Raw genomic sequence first — 14,963 nt, forward strand, 5'->3', positions numbered from 1 at the left:
TGTTGTATGATACAGTGATTGTTAGTCTCTAGTCTAGTCTTTAATATACGCATGTACTGACATAATTCCGCATGTTGATTCGCTGTTGTCTTCCGTATGAACTGTAAGTTGCATTTGCTGGGCTCGGGATGTTCGTGGATTTTATTGTGAATCTAATGATAGCGAGGTATGAATGTATTGTAATAGTGGTTAGTGTGATTGCTGCCGTAATGTTTTTTACGTGTAATAGTGTGAGTGTCGCGACTTGTTCTGAATGTTGGCTCTTTGGTGTTGGTGTTGAGCAGGGATGTTTGTGCGGGACCCATTGCGGTCAGGCGGTTTTTCTCACAATAAACTTCGCCTTTTACTAAAGATCACCGTGGAGGGGGACAGCACAATGAGCTTCTAGACAATTTTTGATAGGCCTAACCCGTTTGGGGAAGGCTACATCATTCAATTCAAAGAGAAAACATGCGTCCAGGTCGGACGTGTCCTGACCGGCCACACCCCCAGCCCAAAACAGATAAAAGAAATAGAGGAAAAGAAAGAAAACAAAATTTAAAAAATTCAAAGAGAAAACATGCGTCCAGGTCGGACGTGTCCTGACCGGCCACACCCGGACCCCCAAAACAAGTCAAACAAATAAAGGAAAAGAAAGAGAGAGAGACGGGACTCCACCACTTTGCGTCTCATATGTTTTAAATAGGGCATCGACGAACGTGGAAAATTCAGGACATATGCTCTGGTCTCCCTTCAAATCCGCGTATTGATCTTTCGCCTTTTACTAAAGATCACCGTGGAGGGGGACAGCACAATGAGCTTCTAGACAATTTTTGATAGGCCTAACCCGTTTGGGGAAGGCTACATCATTCAATTCAAAGAGAAAACATGCGTCCAGGTCGGACGTGTCCTGACCGGCCACACCCCCAGCCCAAAACAGATAAAAGAAATAGAGGAAAAGAAAGAAAACAAAATTTAAAAAATTCAAAGAGAAAACATGCGTCCAGGTCGGACGTGTCCTGACCGGCCACACCCGGACCCCCAAAACAAGTCAAACAAATAAAGGAAAAGAAAGAGAGAGAGACGGGACTCCACCACTTTGCGTCTCATATGTTTTAAATAGGGCATCGACGAACGTGGAAAATTCAGGACATATGCTCTGGTCTCCCTTCAAATCCGCGTATTGATCTTTCGCCTTTTACTAAAGATCACCGTGGAGGGGGACAGCACAATGAGCTTCTAGACAATTTTTGATAGGCCTAACCCGTTTGGGGAAGGCTACATCATTCAATTCAAAGAGAAAACATGCGTCCAGGTCGGACGTGTCCTGACCGGCCACACCCCCAGCCCAAAACAGATAAAAGAAATAGAGGAAAAGAAAGAAAACAAAATTTTAAAAATTCAAAGAGAAAACATGCGTCCAGGTCGGACGTGTCCTGACCGGCCACACCCGGACCCCCAAAACAAGTCAAACAAATAAAGGAAAAGAAAGAGAGAGAGACGGGACTCCACCACTTTGCGTCTCATATGTTTTAAATAGGGCATCGACGAACGTGGAAAATTCAGGACATATGCTCTGGTCTCCCTTCAAATCCGCGTATTGATCTTTCGATCTATCGCGGTGGAGGGAGGCGAAAGGGAGCCGGTCCTTCATATTTCGAGAAGGGCCCCTTGATAACGCGGTCCGCCCCCGGGTGGGCCGTGTCTTGGAATGCGCGGCCCGTAAAACGGTCGTCGGGGCAACATCGCTTGCGGTGTTGTTTCCGGGAAGATTTTTTCTAAAGATCTTTCGCCTTTTACTAAAGATCACCGTGGAGGGGGACAGCACAATGAGCTTCTAGACAATTTTTGATAGGCCTAACCCGTTTGGGGAAGGCTACATCATTCAATTCAAAGAGAAAACATGCGTCCAGGTCGGACGTGTCCTGACCGGCCACACCCCCAGCCCAAAACAGATAAAAGAAATAGAGGAAAAGAAAGAAAACAAAATTTAAAAAATTCAAAGAGAAAACATGCGTCCAGGTCGGACGTGTCCTGACCGGCCACACCCGGACCCCCAAAACAAGTCAAACAAATAAAGGAAAAGAAAGAGAGAGAGACGGGACTCCACCACTTTGCGTCTCATATGTTTTAAATAGGGCATCGACGAACGTGGAAAATTCAGGACATATGCTCTGGTCTCCCTTCAAATCCGCGTATTGATCTTTCGCCTTTTACTAAAGATCACCGTGGAGGGGGACAGCACAATGAGCTTCTAGACAATTTTTGATAGGCCTAACCCGTTTGGGGAAGGCTACATCATTCAATTCAAAGAGAAAACATGCGTCCAGGTCGGACGTGTCCTGACCGGCCACACCCCCAGCCCAAAACAGATAAAAGAAATAGAGGAAAAGAAAGAAAACAAAATTTAAAAAATTCAAAGAGAAAACATGCGTCCAGGTCGGACGTGTCCTGACCGGCCACACCCGGACCCCCAAAACAAGTCAAACAAATAAAGGAAAAGAAAGAGAGAGAGACGGGACTCCACCACTTTGCGTCTCATATGTTTTAAATAGGGCATCGACGAACGTGGAAAATTCAGGACATATGCTCTGGTCTCCCTTCAAATCCGCGTATTGATCTTTCGCCTTTTACTAAAGATCACCGTGGAGGGGGACAGCACAATGAGCTTCTAGACAATTTTTGATAGGCCTAACCCGTTTGGGGAAGGCTACATCATTCAATTCAAAGAGAAAACATGCGTCCAGGTCGGACGTGTCCTGACCGGCCACACCCCCAGCCCAAAACAGATAAAAGAAATAGAGGAAAAGAAAGAAAACAAAATTTTAAAAATTCAAAGAGAAAACATGCGTCCAGGTCGGACGTGTCCTGACCGGCCACACCCGGACCCCCAAAACAAGTCAAACAAATAAAGGAAAAGAAAGAGAGAGAGACGGGACTCCACCACTTTGCGTCTCATATGTTTTAAATAGGGCATCGACGAACGTGGAAAATTCAGGACATATGCTCTGGTCTCCCTTCAAATCCGCGTATTGATCTTTCGCCTTTTACTAAAGATCACCGTGGAGGGGGACAGCACAATGAGCTTCTAGACAATTTTTGATAGGCCTAACCCGTTTGGGGAAGGCTACATCATTCAATTCAAAGAGAAAACATGCGTCCAGGTCGGACGTGTCCTGACCGGCCACACCCCCAGCCCAAAACAGATAAAAGAAATAGAGGAAAAGAAAGAAAACAAAATTTAAAAAATTCAAAGAGAAAACATGCGTCCAGGTCGGACGTGTCCTGACCGGCCACACCCGGACCCCCAAAACAAGTCAAACAAATAAAGGAAAAGAAAGAGAGAGAGACGGGACTCCACCACTTTGCGTCTCATATGTTTTAAATAGGGCATCGACGAACGTGGAAAATTCAGGACATATGCTCTGGTCTCCCTTCAAATCCGCGTATTGATCTTTCGCCTTTTACTAAAGATCACCGTGGAGGGGGACAGCACAATGAGCTTCTAGACAATTTTTGATAGGCCTAACCCGTTTGGGGAAGGCTACATCAATCAATTCAAAGAGAAAACATGCGTCCAGGTCGGACGTGTCCTGACCGGCCACACCCCCAGCCCAAAACAGATAAAAGAAATAGAGGAAAAGAAAGAAAACAAAATTTAAAAAATTCAAAGAGAAAACATGCGTCCAGGTCGGACGTGTCCTGACCGGCCACACCCGGACCCCCAAAACAAGTCAAACAAATAAAGGAAAAGAAAGAGAGAGAGACGGGACTCCACCACTTTGCGTCTCATATGTTTTAAATAGGGCATCGACGAACGTGGAAAATTCAGGACATATGCTCTGGTCTCCCTTCAAATCCGCGTATTGATCTTTCGCCTTTTACTAAAGATCACCGTGGAGGGGGACAGCACAATGAGCTTCTAGACAATTTTTGATAGGCCTAACCCGTTTGGGGAAGGCTACATCATTCAATTCAAAGAGAAAACATGCGTCCAGGTCGGACGTGTCCTGACCGGCCACACCCCCAGCCCAAAACAGATAAAAGAAATAGAGGAAAAGAAAGAAAACAAAATTTAAAAAATTCAAAGAGAAAACATGCGTCCAGGTCGGACGTGTCCTGACCGGCCACACCCGGACCCCCAAAACAAGTCAAACAAATAAAGGAAAAGAAAGAGAGAGAGACGGGACTCCACCACTTTGCGTCTCATATGTTTTAAATAGGGCATCGACGAACGTGGAAAATTCAGGACATATGCTCTGGTCTCCCTTCAAATCCGCGTATTGATCTTTCGCCTTTTACTAAAGATCACCGTGGAGGGGGACAGCACAATGAGCTTCTAGACAATTTTTGATAGGCCTAACCCGTTTGGGGAAGGCTACATCATTCAATTCAAAGAGAAAACATGCGTCCAGGTCGGACGTGTCCTGACCGGCCACACCCCCAGCCCAAAACAGATAAAAGAAATAGAGGAAAAGAAAGAAAACAAAATTTAAAAAATTCAAAGAGAAAACATGCGTCCAGGTCGGACGTGTCCTGACCGGCCACACCCGGACCCCCAAAACAAGTCAAACAAATAAAGGAAAAGAAAGAGAGAGAGACGGGACTCCACCACTTTGCGTCTCATATGTTTTAAATAGGGCATCGACGAACGTGGAAAATTCAGGACATATGCTCTGGTCTCCCTTCAAATCCGCGTATTGATCTTTCGCCTTTTACTAAAGATCACCGTGGAGGGGGACAGCACAATGAGCTTCTAGACAATTTTTGATAGGCCTAACCCGTTTGGGGAAGGCTACATCATTCAATTCAAAGAGAAAACATGCGTCCAGGTCGGACGTGTCCTGACCGGCCACACCCCCAGCCCAAAACAGATAAAAGAAATAGAGGAAAAGAAAGAAAACAAAATTTAAAAAATTCAAAGAGAAAACATGCGTCCAGGTCGGACGTGTCCTGACCGGCCACACCCGGACCCCCAAAACAAGTCAAACAAATAAAGGAAAAGAAAGAGAGAGAGACGGGACTCCACCACTTTGCGTCTCATATGTTTTAAATAGGGCATCGACGAACGTGGAAAATTCAGGACATATGCTCTGGTCTCCCTTCAAATCCGCGTATTGATCTTTCGCCTTTTACTAAAGATCACCGTGGAGGGGGACAGCACAATGAGCTTCTAGACAATTTTTGATAGGCCTAACCCGTTTGGGGAAGGCTACATCATTCAATTCAAAGAGAAAACATGCGTCCAGGTCGGACGTGTCCTGACCGGCCACACCCCCAGCCCAAAACAGATAAAAGAAATAGAGGAAAAGAAAGAAAACAAAATTTAAAAAATTCAAAGAGAAAACATGCGTCCAGGTCGGACGTGTCCTGACCGGCCACACCCGGACCCCCAAAACAAGTCAAACAAATAAAGGAAAAGAAAGAGAGAGAGACGGGACTCCACCACTTTGCGTCTCATATGTTTTAAATAGGGCATCGACGAACGTGGAAAATTCAGGACATATGCTCTGGTCTCCCTTCAAATCCGCGTATTGATCTTTCGCCTTTTACTAAAGATCACCGTGGAGGGGGACAGCACAATGAGCTTCTAGACAATTTTTGATAGGCCTAACCCGTTTGGGGAAGGCTACATCATTCAATTCAAAGAGAAAACATGCGTCCAGGTCGGACGTGTCCTGACCGGCCACACCCCCAGCCCAAAACAGATAAAAGAAATAGAGGAAAAGAAAGAAAACAAAATTTAAAAAATTCAAAGAGAAAACATGCGTCCAGGTCGGACGTGTCCTGACCGGCCACACCCGGACCCCCAAAACAAGTCAAACAAATAAAGGAAAAGAAAGAGAGAGAGACGGGACTCCACCACTTTGCGTCTCATATGTTTTAAATAGGGCATCGACGAACGTGGAAAATTCAGGACATATGCTCTGGTCTCCCTTCAAATCCGCGTATTGATCTTTCGCCTTTTACTAAAGATCACCGTGGAGGGGGACAGCACAATGAGCTTCTAGACAATTTTTGATAGGCCTAACCCGTTTGGGGAAGGCTACATCATTCAATTCAAAGAGAAAACATGCGTCCAGGTCGGACGTGTCCTGACCGGCCACACCCCCAGCCCAAAACAGATAAAAGAAATAGAGGAAAAGAAAGAAAACAAAATTTAAAAAATTCAAAGAGAAAACATGCGTCCAGGTCGGACGTGTCCTGACCGGCCACACCCGGACCCCCAAAACAAGTCAAACAAATAAAGGAAAAGAAAGAGAGAGAGACGGGACTCCACCACTTTGCGTCTCATATGTTTTAAATAGGGCATCGACGAACGTGGAAAATTCAGGACATATGCTCTGGTCTCCCTTCAAATCCGCGTATTGATCTTTCGCCTTTTACTAAAGATCACCGTGGAGGGGGACAGCACAATGAGCTTCTAGACAATTTTTGATAGGCCTAACCCGTTTGGGGAAGGCTACATCATTCAATTCAAAGAGAAAACATGCGTCCAGGTCGGACGTGTCCTGACCGGCCACACCCCCAGCCCAAAACAGATAAAAGAAATAGAGGAAAAGAAAGAAAACAAAATTTTAAAAATTCAAAGAGAAAACATGCGTCCAGGTCGGACGTGTCCTGACCGGCCACACCCGGACCCCCAAAACAAGTCAAACAAATAAAGGAAAAGAAAGAGAGAGAGACGGGACTCCACCACTTTGCGTCTCATATGTTTTAAATAGGGCATCGACGAACGTGGAAAATTCAGGACATATGCTCTGGTCTCCCTTCAAATCCGCGTATTGATCTTTCGCCTTTTACTAAAGATCACCGTGGAGGGGGACAGCACAATGAGCTTCTAGACAATTTTTGATAGGCCTAACCCGTTTGGGGAAGGCTACATCATTCAATTCAAAGAGAAAACATGCGTCCAGGTCGGACGTGTCCTGACCGGCCACACCCCCAGCCCAAAACAGATAAAAGAAATAGAGGAAAAGAAAGAAAACAAAATTTAAAAAATTCAAAGAGAAAACATGCGTCCAGGTCGGACGTGTCCTGACCGGCCACACCCGGACCCCCAAAACAAGTCAAACAAATAAAGGAAAAGAAAGAGAGAGAGACGGGACTCCACCACTTTGCGTCTCATATGTTTTAAATAGGGCATCGACGAACGTTGAAAATTCAGGACATATGCTCTGGTCTCCCTTCAAATCCGCGTATTGATCTTTCGCCTTTTACTAAAGATCACCGTGGAGGGGACAGCACAATGAGCTTCTAGACAATTTTTGATAGGCCTGACCCGTTTGGGGAAGGCTACATCATTCAATTCAAAGAGAAAACATGCGTCCAGGTCGGACGTGTCCTGACCGGCCACACCCGGACCCCAAAAACAAGTCAAACAAATAAAGGAAAAGAAAGAGAGAGAGACGGGACTCCACCACTTTGCCTCTCATATGTTTGAAATAGGGCGTCGACGAACGTTGAAAATTCAGGACATATGCTCTGGTCTCCCTTCAAATCGGCGGAAGTTCTGAAGATTAGATAGTGTCGACCGAAGCAGTTTATCAACAGTTAGCAGTGGGGAGCCTCTTCAAGGTTGGAAGATGGCGACCCGACGTAAAATCAACCGTGAGTTGAGTTTCTTTATTGAAACGGACCGTGACGTTCGCATGAGCGACGTGCTTCATGGATTATTGAAAAGCGTGGGTCTTCACGCGTCGAAAGGGATCAACCCCTACGGACATGGCAAATTTGCCATCACGGTGACCTCGAGGAAAGTGGCAGAAGATTTGCAAGCCAAGGGGACGCTTGAAGTGAAGGGACGAAGCTACCCCGTTGTATGCTGTGAAAGAAACACGAAGACGGTATCGTTGCACTTTTTGCCGATTGAGGTTCCAAACGAAGACGTAGAGGAGGAACTCAGGAAATACGGTCAGGTGATCTCGGTAAAACGAGATTACTTTCAAGAGGCGCCAACTGTGGAACGAGGCAGCCGGAGAGTCATCATGGTTATGGAAAGAGAAGTCCCGAACTTCATTGAAATCGATGGGTTTCAGACCATGTGCGTTTATTCCGGCATGAAAAAGTCGTGTCGTAGGTGCGGACAGACGGGCCACTTTTCGTTTGACTGTAGGACAGAGTTTTGCGGAAGGTGCAGCGAGTATGGACACTCAGCCAGAGGATGCCAAGCTCCGTGTAAAAGGTGCGGGGACGATCACCCGACTTCATCGTGTCCGGAGAAATCGTACGCCAGCGTAGCGTCGGACCAGGAGAGGACGCGTGAAGGAGAGGCCAACAACGTAACCCGTGAAGAGGCTCCGGCGAACGATGGACAACGTGTCAGCGACGAGGAAGTCGCAGAGAAACCAACAGAGGAGCACCTGCAGGGTGATCAAGAGGCCAGCATGGCACAGGACGAGAAGTCAGACGATGCAAACGACTCGCTTACGTCGGTTGGACATACGGATGATTCGCGGCAAAATGAAGTCCAGAGCTCGACAGGGAAAGGAGATGGCAGCGAGTTCGTGTTGTCCAATGAAGATATGGGGTCCGAAGAGGACACGGAAAAAGAAAACAGCCAGGCAGATCTGAGCGAAGGAAATCGCGAGACAGACACCGAAGACATGGACGAAGACAACGTCGTCATATCGGGACTGAAGAGGCCGCTCTCGACGGGGACGTCCTCCACAGGAGAAAGTGTTACATGCGCTACGCACGTACTGCCTGGTCAGCTAGCAGCCCTGCCACAGCGAGGCCGAGGACTGGTTAAGAAGAAAAAGGAAAATTGACTTTCACGTTCAGGACAGTACTCTTGGTGAGGTGCACAGTTCTTTGCATTTTAATTTGTATATTCATGTTCAAACTCGCCACACTTAATGTGAGAGGATTAAGATCGCAAAGAAAACAAGAAGTGTTAAAGAATGTCGTCGAAAAAATGGGAGTACAAATTTTATGTCTGCAGGAAACGCACTTTTTCTGTCTGGCAGACATCAGGAAATTCGAACGTAATACGGGCTTCACAAGTGTGAGCAGCTTTGGATCGTGTAATGCAAGGGGAGTAACCGTGGCGTTATCACCGTCTTTCAGAGGAGAGATAATTCAGTATGTTCGCGACGACGAAGGGCGTGTCATAGTCACTGATATAGCTTTCCTCGGAAGGCAGTACAAGATTGTCAATGTATATGCTCCTGTTGATAATCAGGAACGAAACTTATTTTTTGAATGTTTTGACGGATACTTGGTTGGTTCGGGAGAAAGAATAATGATAGGTGATTTCAATTGCGTCTTGAGTGAGTGTTTTGATAGCAGAGGGGGGTCTTTGGTTAGAAGGCCATGGAAGGCGAAAGCTTTAAAAAGATTAGTAAATGCATATCGGTTTGTTGATGTGTGGGAGAGCCTTTACGGTACCACCCAGGGTTTTACGTTTCATGCACAAGGGCGAAGTGTGCGATTAGATCGGTGTTATGTTCATGAGGACACTGCGAGCAAAGCAGTAGATTGTGAAGTTACACATCTTCGTAGCCACCCTGTTTATTTGAGCGACCACAATATGGTTGTTGTTAATTTTAAATTTGAGAAAGGTTTTGGAAGGTTGCCAAACCGTTGGCGTTTGAATACGAATCTGTTGAGTGACCAAGAAGTGACGGAAGAAATTAGGATTGTAATAAGAGAAAAGAAGAGTGAAGGAATTCATTCCGTGGACTGGTGGGAAGATTTGAAAGATGAAATTGTTCGTGTCTTCAAGAGGTGGGGGAAGAGGCGGGCCCAAGAAAAGAAAGAAGCCATCTATGCCATCAGATGGGGCCTACGGAATCTCAGAGGGCTCGGATTGGAAACAGCAGCACAACTCGAAGCTTACAAGGAGCTTCAAGAAGACTTAGCGTGTTTGTTGCTCAAATCAACGCAGCCACCACAAAAGCCGAGCCACGTCGGGCAAGTTCTCATGACAGCGAGAGAAGTGAACACAGCTAAAGCAAGGAATCGACCCAACGCTCTGGGAACAATCCAAGGCTCTGATGGAGTACTACGGCGCACACAAGATGAAATAGAAGAAGCGTGCGTCCAGTTTTATGCGGAATTGTACGGGAGAAAAGATATAAACAGGGAAGCGTGGAAGCAGCTCGAGAAACAAGTACCATCCCTCGGAAAATGCTGCAGTGAACTTTTTGAAAAGACATTAACGGTGGAGGACGTCACAGAAGCAATGAAGTTTTTGCGTCTGAAGAAAAGCCCCGGATCGGACGGACTCCCTGCTGAGTTTTACCGGGTGTTTTGGGACGAGCTAGCGACACCCATTACCGAAGTCTTCAACCTGTGCCTGGAGAAGGGAAAACTGCCACAGTCCATGCGATTAGGAGTCATCAAGTTATTGTGTAAAGATGAGAGCAAGAAGTGTGAGCTCAAGGCTTGGAGACCGGTGACCCTTCTGAACACTGAATACAAAATCTTGGCAAAGGCTCTACAAATGAAACTTGGACAAGCAATGGACTTTCTTTTGTCACCAGCGCAGGCTTGTGCGGTCAAGGGAAGGCAGATACACGCGCACTTGACGGCGTTACGTGACATGTTAACATATTGCGAGAGAAGGAATGTGCCTCTTCTTATACTAAACCTTGACCAGGAAAAAGCGTACGATCGAGTCAGTCACGAGTACATGTTTTGGGTTTTGGAAAAGATAAGCCTTCCGCCGATTTTCCTACGCTACGTGAGACTGTTGTACGAGGACATTGGCAGCGTTGTGGAGGTGAACGGTAAACTCAGTCGGAGCTTCCCAGTATTGTCGGGTGTACGTCAAGGGTGCCCGTTGTCACCATTACTCTATGTACTGTCCTGTGAGCCTTTCCTGAGACTTCTTGCCAGTAGTGAAGCCATTCCTAGAGCGGCGGTACCAGGACGTAACAGTCTGCCAACGGTGTTTGCGTTCGCCGACGATATGACCGTGTGCACAACGCGTTCTGAAGCCGTGGTGGAAGCCCTGAGAATCATGGAAATGTACGCGGCGGGATCTGGAGCTAGACTCAACAAGGACAAGTCGGTAGTACTAAAAGTCAACTTCGAGGGCACAGATACACAGATCGCGGGGATACCAGTTGTCCAACGAGCCAAGATACTGGGCATCGAGTTCTCGCAACATGGGATGACGCAGAAAGTATGGAAAGATGTACAGAAAGGATTAGAAGAAACAAAAGAACTGTACGAAAACGTCTGTACCGGATACAGAGGAAGACGTGACATCATTCGAAGCGAAATGTGCTCTAGGGTCTGGTATGCTGGATCTTGTAACCCTCCAAGAAAGAAAGTAGAACGTGCACTGACGCGTGTCATGATGTCGTTCCTGTGGCAGGGCAGACCTGAAAAGATAAAACGAGAAGTCGTTCAGGCCCCACTTGAATGCGGAGGGTTAGGCATCTTCAATATCAAGATAATGTGTATAGCCCAAGCCATCAGCCAGACGTGCAGTGTTCTGGAAGAGGAAAATCACGTCGCGAAGCCCTTAGCCTTGTACTGCATGGGCACGTTGTGCACGAGTTTTGAAGAGCCGGTCAATCACCTGCGTCCTAAAGCGGAGACCCCGACACCGTTTTATGTTGAACTGGCGCGGTACGTCCGACTGCTTCGGGATGCACTGACTGGGGAGAGTGTGAGACACCTGACCGTGAAGAAAATGTACGAGACTTTATTCTATGTATGCAAACGCGATGTAGTGAACACTCACGTGGCAGATACGAGAGGGTTGATCCTTTCTCCGGTTATCGAAGATGATAGGGCAGACCTGGCATGGGAGTTGTCGCATAACGTTTTGCCAGTGGCAACAAGGTTGTATAGATTCCGGTTTGTGGCTTCCAACAAGTGTGTGATGTGTGACGGTGTAGAGAATCACAAACACATCTTTTACGACTGCGTGATTGCTGATGCGCTGTGGCGGAAAGTTGCGGCACAGTTTTCTCTGTCGCGAATAGAATATACGACTGTACATGTGAATGACCCTATCCCTGTGGGAAGGAGGATGGTGCCCTCCTTTTGCCTTTTAATGAGTGAGATCAAATTTCAGTTATGGGCGTCGAGAAATCGCAAAATGTATGGAGGGACAAACGAGTCGTTAAGGACAGTGATATTTTATGTCAGGCTATCCCTACAACGAAAGCTTCAACATGAACTGGACGTACTTGCGTTGGATGATTTTAAAAGGCGATGGGCAAACCACTGGAAGGTATTTGTGAGACAAAATGGGAAAATTTGTGTGAAATTTTAAAGTGGAATCACTTCTAGTTAATGTAGGTGGCGTTGAATAGGTAATGCTAAGGGTGCGCAACTGTTTCGCTGTACAAAGTGTATGTGTGTATGTATATATTATGTGTATGATAGAGAAATAGCATGAATGTATTGGTGTGTGGATATGGAAATTTTTGACAATAAAGTTCGCCTTTTACTAAAGATCACCGTGGAGGGGGACAGCACAATGAGCTTCTAGACAATTTTTGATAGGCCTAACCCGTTTGGGGAAGGCTACATCATTCAATTCAAAGAGAAAACATGCGTCCAGGTCGGACGTGTCCTGAGCGGCCACACCCCCAGCCCAAAACAGATAAAAGAAATAGAGGAAAAGAAAGAAAACAAAATTTAAAAAATTCAAAGAGAAAACATGCGTCCAGGTCGGACGTGTCCTGACCGGCCACACCCGGACCCCCAAAACAAGTCAAACAAATAAAGGAAAAGAAAGAGAGAGAGACGGGACTCCACCACTTTGCGTCTCATATGTTTTAAATAGGGCATCGACGAACGTGGAAAATTCAGGACATATGCTCTGGTCTCCCTTCAAATCCGCGTATTGATCTTTCGCCTTTTACTAAAGATCACCGTGGAGGGGGACAGCACAATGAGCTTCTAGACAATTTTTGATAGGCCTAACCCGTTTGGGGAAGGCTACATCATTCAATTCAAAGAGAAAACATGCGTCCAGGTCGGACGTGTCCTGAGCGGCCACACCCCCAGCCCAAAACAGATAAAAGAAATAGAGGAAAAGAAAGAAAACAAAATTTAAAAAATTCAAAGAGAAAACATGCGTCCAGGTTGGACGTGTCCTGACCGGCCACACCCGGACCCCCAAAACAAGTCAAACAAATAAAGGAAAAGAAAGAGAGAGAGACGGGACTCCACCACTTTGCGTCTCATATGTTTTAAATAGGGCATCGACGAACGTGGAAAATTCAGGACATATGCTCTGGTCTCCCTTCAAATCCGCGTATTGATCTTTCGCCTTTTACTAAAGATCACCGTGGAGGGGGACAGCACAATGAGCTTCTAGACAATTTTTGATAGGCCTAACCCGTTTGGGGAAGGCTACATCATTCAATTCAAAGAGAAAACATGCGTCCAGGTCGGACGTGTCCTGACCGGCCACACCCCCAGCCCAAAACAGATAAAAGAAATAGAGGAAAAGAAAGAAAACAAAATTTAAAAAATTCAAAGAGAAAACATGCGTCCAGGTCGGACGTGTCCTGACCGGCCACACCCGGACCCCCAAAACAAGTCAAACAAATAAAGGAAAAGAAAGAGAGAGAGACGGGACTCCACCACTTTGCGTCTCATATGTTTTAAATAGGGCATCGACGAACGTGGAAAATTCAGGACATATGCTCTGGTCTCCCTTCAAATCCGCGTATTGATCTTTCGCCTTTTACTAAAGATCACCGTGGAGGGGGACAGCACAATGAGCTTCTAGACAATTTTTGATAGGCCTAACCCGTTTGGGGAAGGCTACATCATTCAATTCAAAGAGAAAACATGCGTCCAGGTCGGACGTGTCCTGACCGGCCACACCCCCAGCCCAAAACAGATAAAAGAAATAGAGGAAAAGAAAGAAAACAAAATTTAAAAAATTCAAAGAGAAAACATGCGTCCAGGTCGGACGTGTCCTGACCGGCCACACCCGGACCCCCAAAACAGATAAAAGAAATAGAGGAAAAGAAAGAAAACAAAATTTAAAAAATTCAAAGAGAAAACATGCGTCCAGGTCGGACGTGTCCTGACCGGCCACACCCGGACCCCCAAAACAAGTCAAACAAATAAAGGAAAAGAAAGAGAGAGAGACGGGACTCCACCACTTTGCGTCTCATATGTTTTAAATAGGGCATCGACGAACGTGGAAAATTCAGGACATATGCTCTGGTCTCCCTTCAAATCCGCGTATTGATCTTTCGCCTTTTACTAAAGATCACCGTGGAGGGGGACAGCACAATGAGCTTCTAGACAATTTTTGATAGGCCTAACCCGTTTGGGGAAGGCTACATCATTCAATTCAAAGAGAAAACATGCGTCCAGGTCGGACGTGTCCTGACCAGCCACACCCCCAGCCCAAAACAGACAAAACAAATAGAGGAAAAGAAACAAAGAGAGAGACGGGACTCCACCACTTTGCCTCTCAAATGTTTGATATAGGGCATCGACGAACGTTGAAAATTCAGGACATATGCTCTGGTCTCCCTTCAAATCCGCGTATTGATCTTTCGCCTTTTACTAAAGATCACCGTGGAGGGGGACAGCACAATGAGCTTCTAGACAATTTTTGATAGGCCTGACCCGTTTGGGGAAGGCTACATCATTCAATTCAAAGAGAAAACATGCGTCCAGGTCGGACGTGTCCTGACCAGCCACACCCCCAGCCCAAAACAGACAAAACAAATAGAGGAAAAGAAACAAAGAGAGAGACGGGACTCCACCACTTTGCCTCTCAAATGTTTGATATAGGGCATCGACGAACGTTGAAAATTCAGGACATATGCTCTGGTCTCCCTTCAAATCCGCGTATTGATCTTTCGCCTTTTGCCTGGACGACGACGACGACGATCTGAACGGACGTGTTGTCATTGTGCTCCTGTTCGATTTTCGATAATTTTCGAGTTTTAGTGGGCTTTTAGGACCCAAGCCCCGTGTTTTCGTCTTCCTGAAGGTCCCGGTATCGGGGGGCCGCTTCGTGTCAAGGACGGAAGATGGCCAACCGC

At 46.3% G+C, this 14,963-nt stretch overlaps 20 non-coding genes and 1 pseudogene across 20 annotated transcripts; all 21 read left to right on the forward strand.

Moving 5' to 3' along the window:
* Positions 1-716: 716 nt before the first annotated feature.
* On the forward strand, positions 717-838 carry LOC135380015 (U5 spliceosomal RNA). Its single transcript, XR_010419457.1, has one exon. It is a non-coding gene; the product is annotated as a U5 spliceosomal RNA (small nuclear RNA).
* Positions 839-1,133: 295 nt separating this feature from the next.
* On the forward strand, positions 1,134-1,255 carry LOC135380016 (U5 spliceosomal RNA). Its single transcript, XR_010419458.1, has one exon. It is a non-coding gene; the product is annotated as a U5 spliceosomal RNA (small nuclear RNA).
* A 469-nt stretch (positions 1,256-1,724) lies between these two features.
* On the forward strand, positions 1,725-1,853 carry LOC135379623 (U5 spliceosomal RNA; annotated as a pseudogene).
* Positions 1,854-2,148: 295 nt separating this feature from the next.
* Positions 2,149-2,270, forward strand: LOC135380017 (U5 spliceosomal RNA). Its single transcript, XR_010419459.1, has one exon. It is a non-coding gene; the product is annotated as a U5 spliceosomal RNA (small nuclear RNA).
* A 295-nt stretch (positions 2,271-2,565) lies between these two features.
* Positions 2,566-2,687, forward strand: LOC135380018 (U5 spliceosomal RNA). The gene has a single exon (XR_010419460.1). It is a non-coding gene; the product is annotated as a U5 spliceosomal RNA (small nuclear RNA).
* A 295-nt stretch (positions 2,688-2,982) lies between these two features.
* Positions 2,983-3,104, forward strand: LOC135380019 (U5 spliceosomal RNA). The gene has a single exon (XR_010419461.1). It is a non-coding gene; the product is annotated as a U5 spliceosomal RNA (small nuclear RNA).
* A 295-nt stretch (positions 3,105-3,399) lies between these two features.
* Positions 3,400-3,521, forward strand: LOC135380020 (U5 spliceosomal RNA). The gene has a single exon (XR_010419462.1). It is a non-coding gene; the product is annotated as a U5 spliceosomal RNA (small nuclear RNA).
* A 295-nt stretch (positions 3,522-3,816) lies between these two features.
* On the forward strand, positions 3,817-3,938 carry LOC135380021 (U5 spliceosomal RNA). Its single transcript, XR_010419463.1, has one exon. It is a non-coding gene; the product is annotated as a U5 spliceosomal RNA (small nuclear RNA).
* Positions 3,939-4,233: 295 nt separating this feature from the next.
* Positions 4,234-4,355, forward strand: LOC135380022 (U5 spliceosomal RNA). The gene has a single exon (XR_010419464.1). It is a non-coding gene; the product is annotated as a U5 spliceosomal RNA (small nuclear RNA).
* A 295-nt stretch (positions 4,356-4,650) lies between these two features.
* On the forward strand, positions 4,651-4,772 carry LOC135380024 (U5 spliceosomal RNA). The gene has a single exon (XR_010419465.1). It is a non-coding gene; the product is annotated as a U5 spliceosomal RNA (small nuclear RNA).
* Positions 4,773-5,067: 295 nt separating this feature from the next.
* Positions 5,068-5,189, forward strand: LOC135380025 (U5 spliceosomal RNA). Its single transcript, XR_010419466.1, has one exon. It is a non-coding gene; the product is annotated as a U5 spliceosomal RNA (small nuclear RNA).
* A 295-nt stretch (positions 5,190-5,484) lies between these two features.
* LOC135380027 (U5 spliceosomal RNA) lies at positions 5,485-5,606 on the forward strand. Its single transcript, XR_010419467.1, has one exon. It is a non-coding gene; the product is annotated as a U5 spliceosomal RNA (small nuclear RNA).
* A 295-nt stretch (positions 5,607-5,901) lies between these two features.
* On the forward strand, positions 5,902-6,023 carry LOC135380028 (U5 spliceosomal RNA). Its single transcript, XR_010419468.1, has one exon. It is a non-coding gene; the product is annotated as a U5 spliceosomal RNA (small nuclear RNA).
* A 295-nt stretch (positions 6,024-6,318) lies between these two features.
* On the forward strand, positions 6,319-6,440 carry LOC135380029 (U5 spliceosomal RNA). The gene has a single exon (XR_010419469.1). It is a non-coding gene; the product is annotated as a U5 spliceosomal RNA (small nuclear RNA).
* A 295-nt stretch (positions 6,441-6,735) lies between these two features.
* On the forward strand, positions 6,736-6,857 carry LOC135380030 (U5 spliceosomal RNA). The gene has a single exon (XR_010419470.1). It is a non-coding gene; the product is annotated as a U5 spliceosomal RNA (small nuclear RNA).
* Positions 6,858-7,152: 295 nt separating this feature from the next.
* Positions 7,153-7,273, forward strand: LOC135379525 (U5 spliceosomal RNA). Its single transcript, XR_010419011.1, has one exon. It is a non-coding gene; the product is annotated as a U5 spliceosomal RNA (small nuclear RNA).
* Positions 7,274-12,761: 5,488 nt separating this feature from the next.
* Positions 12,762-12,883, forward strand: LOC135380031 (U5 spliceosomal RNA). The gene has a single exon (XR_010419471.1). It is a non-coding gene; the product is annotated as a U5 spliceosomal RNA (small nuclear RNA).
* Positions 12,884-13,178: 295 nt separating this feature from the next.
* Positions 13,179-13,300, forward strand: LOC135380032 (U5 spliceosomal RNA). The gene has a single exon (XR_010419472.1). It is a non-coding gene; the product is annotated as a U5 spliceosomal RNA (small nuclear RNA).
* A 295-nt stretch (positions 13,301-13,595) lies between these two features.
* LOC135380033 (U5 spliceosomal RNA) lies at positions 13,596-13,717 on the forward strand. The gene has a single exon (XR_010419473.1). It is a non-coding gene; the product is annotated as a U5 spliceosomal RNA (small nuclear RNA).
* A 405-nt stretch (positions 13,718-14,122) lies between these two features.
* LOC135380034 (U5 spliceosomal RNA) lies at positions 14,123-14,244 on the forward strand. Its single transcript, XR_010419474.1, has one exon. It is a non-coding gene; the product is annotated as a U5 spliceosomal RNA (small nuclear RNA).
* Positions 14,245-14,431: 187 nt separating this feature from the next.
* On the forward strand, positions 14,432-14,553 carry LOC135379389 (U5 spliceosomal RNA). Its single transcript, XR_010418886.1, has one exon. It is a non-coding gene; the product is annotated as a U5 spliceosomal RNA (small nuclear RNA).
* The last annotated feature ends 410 nt before the right edge of the window (positions 14,554-14,963 follow it).

Source organism: Ornithodoros turicata, chromosome 1, assembly GCF_037126465.1.
Source record: "Ornithodoros turicata isolate Travis chromosome 1, ASM3712646v1, whole genome shotgun sequence".
Taxonomy (NCBI): domain Eukaryota; kingdom Metazoa; phylum Arthropoda; class Arachnida; order Ixodida; family Argasidae; genus Ornithodoros; species Ornithodoros turicata.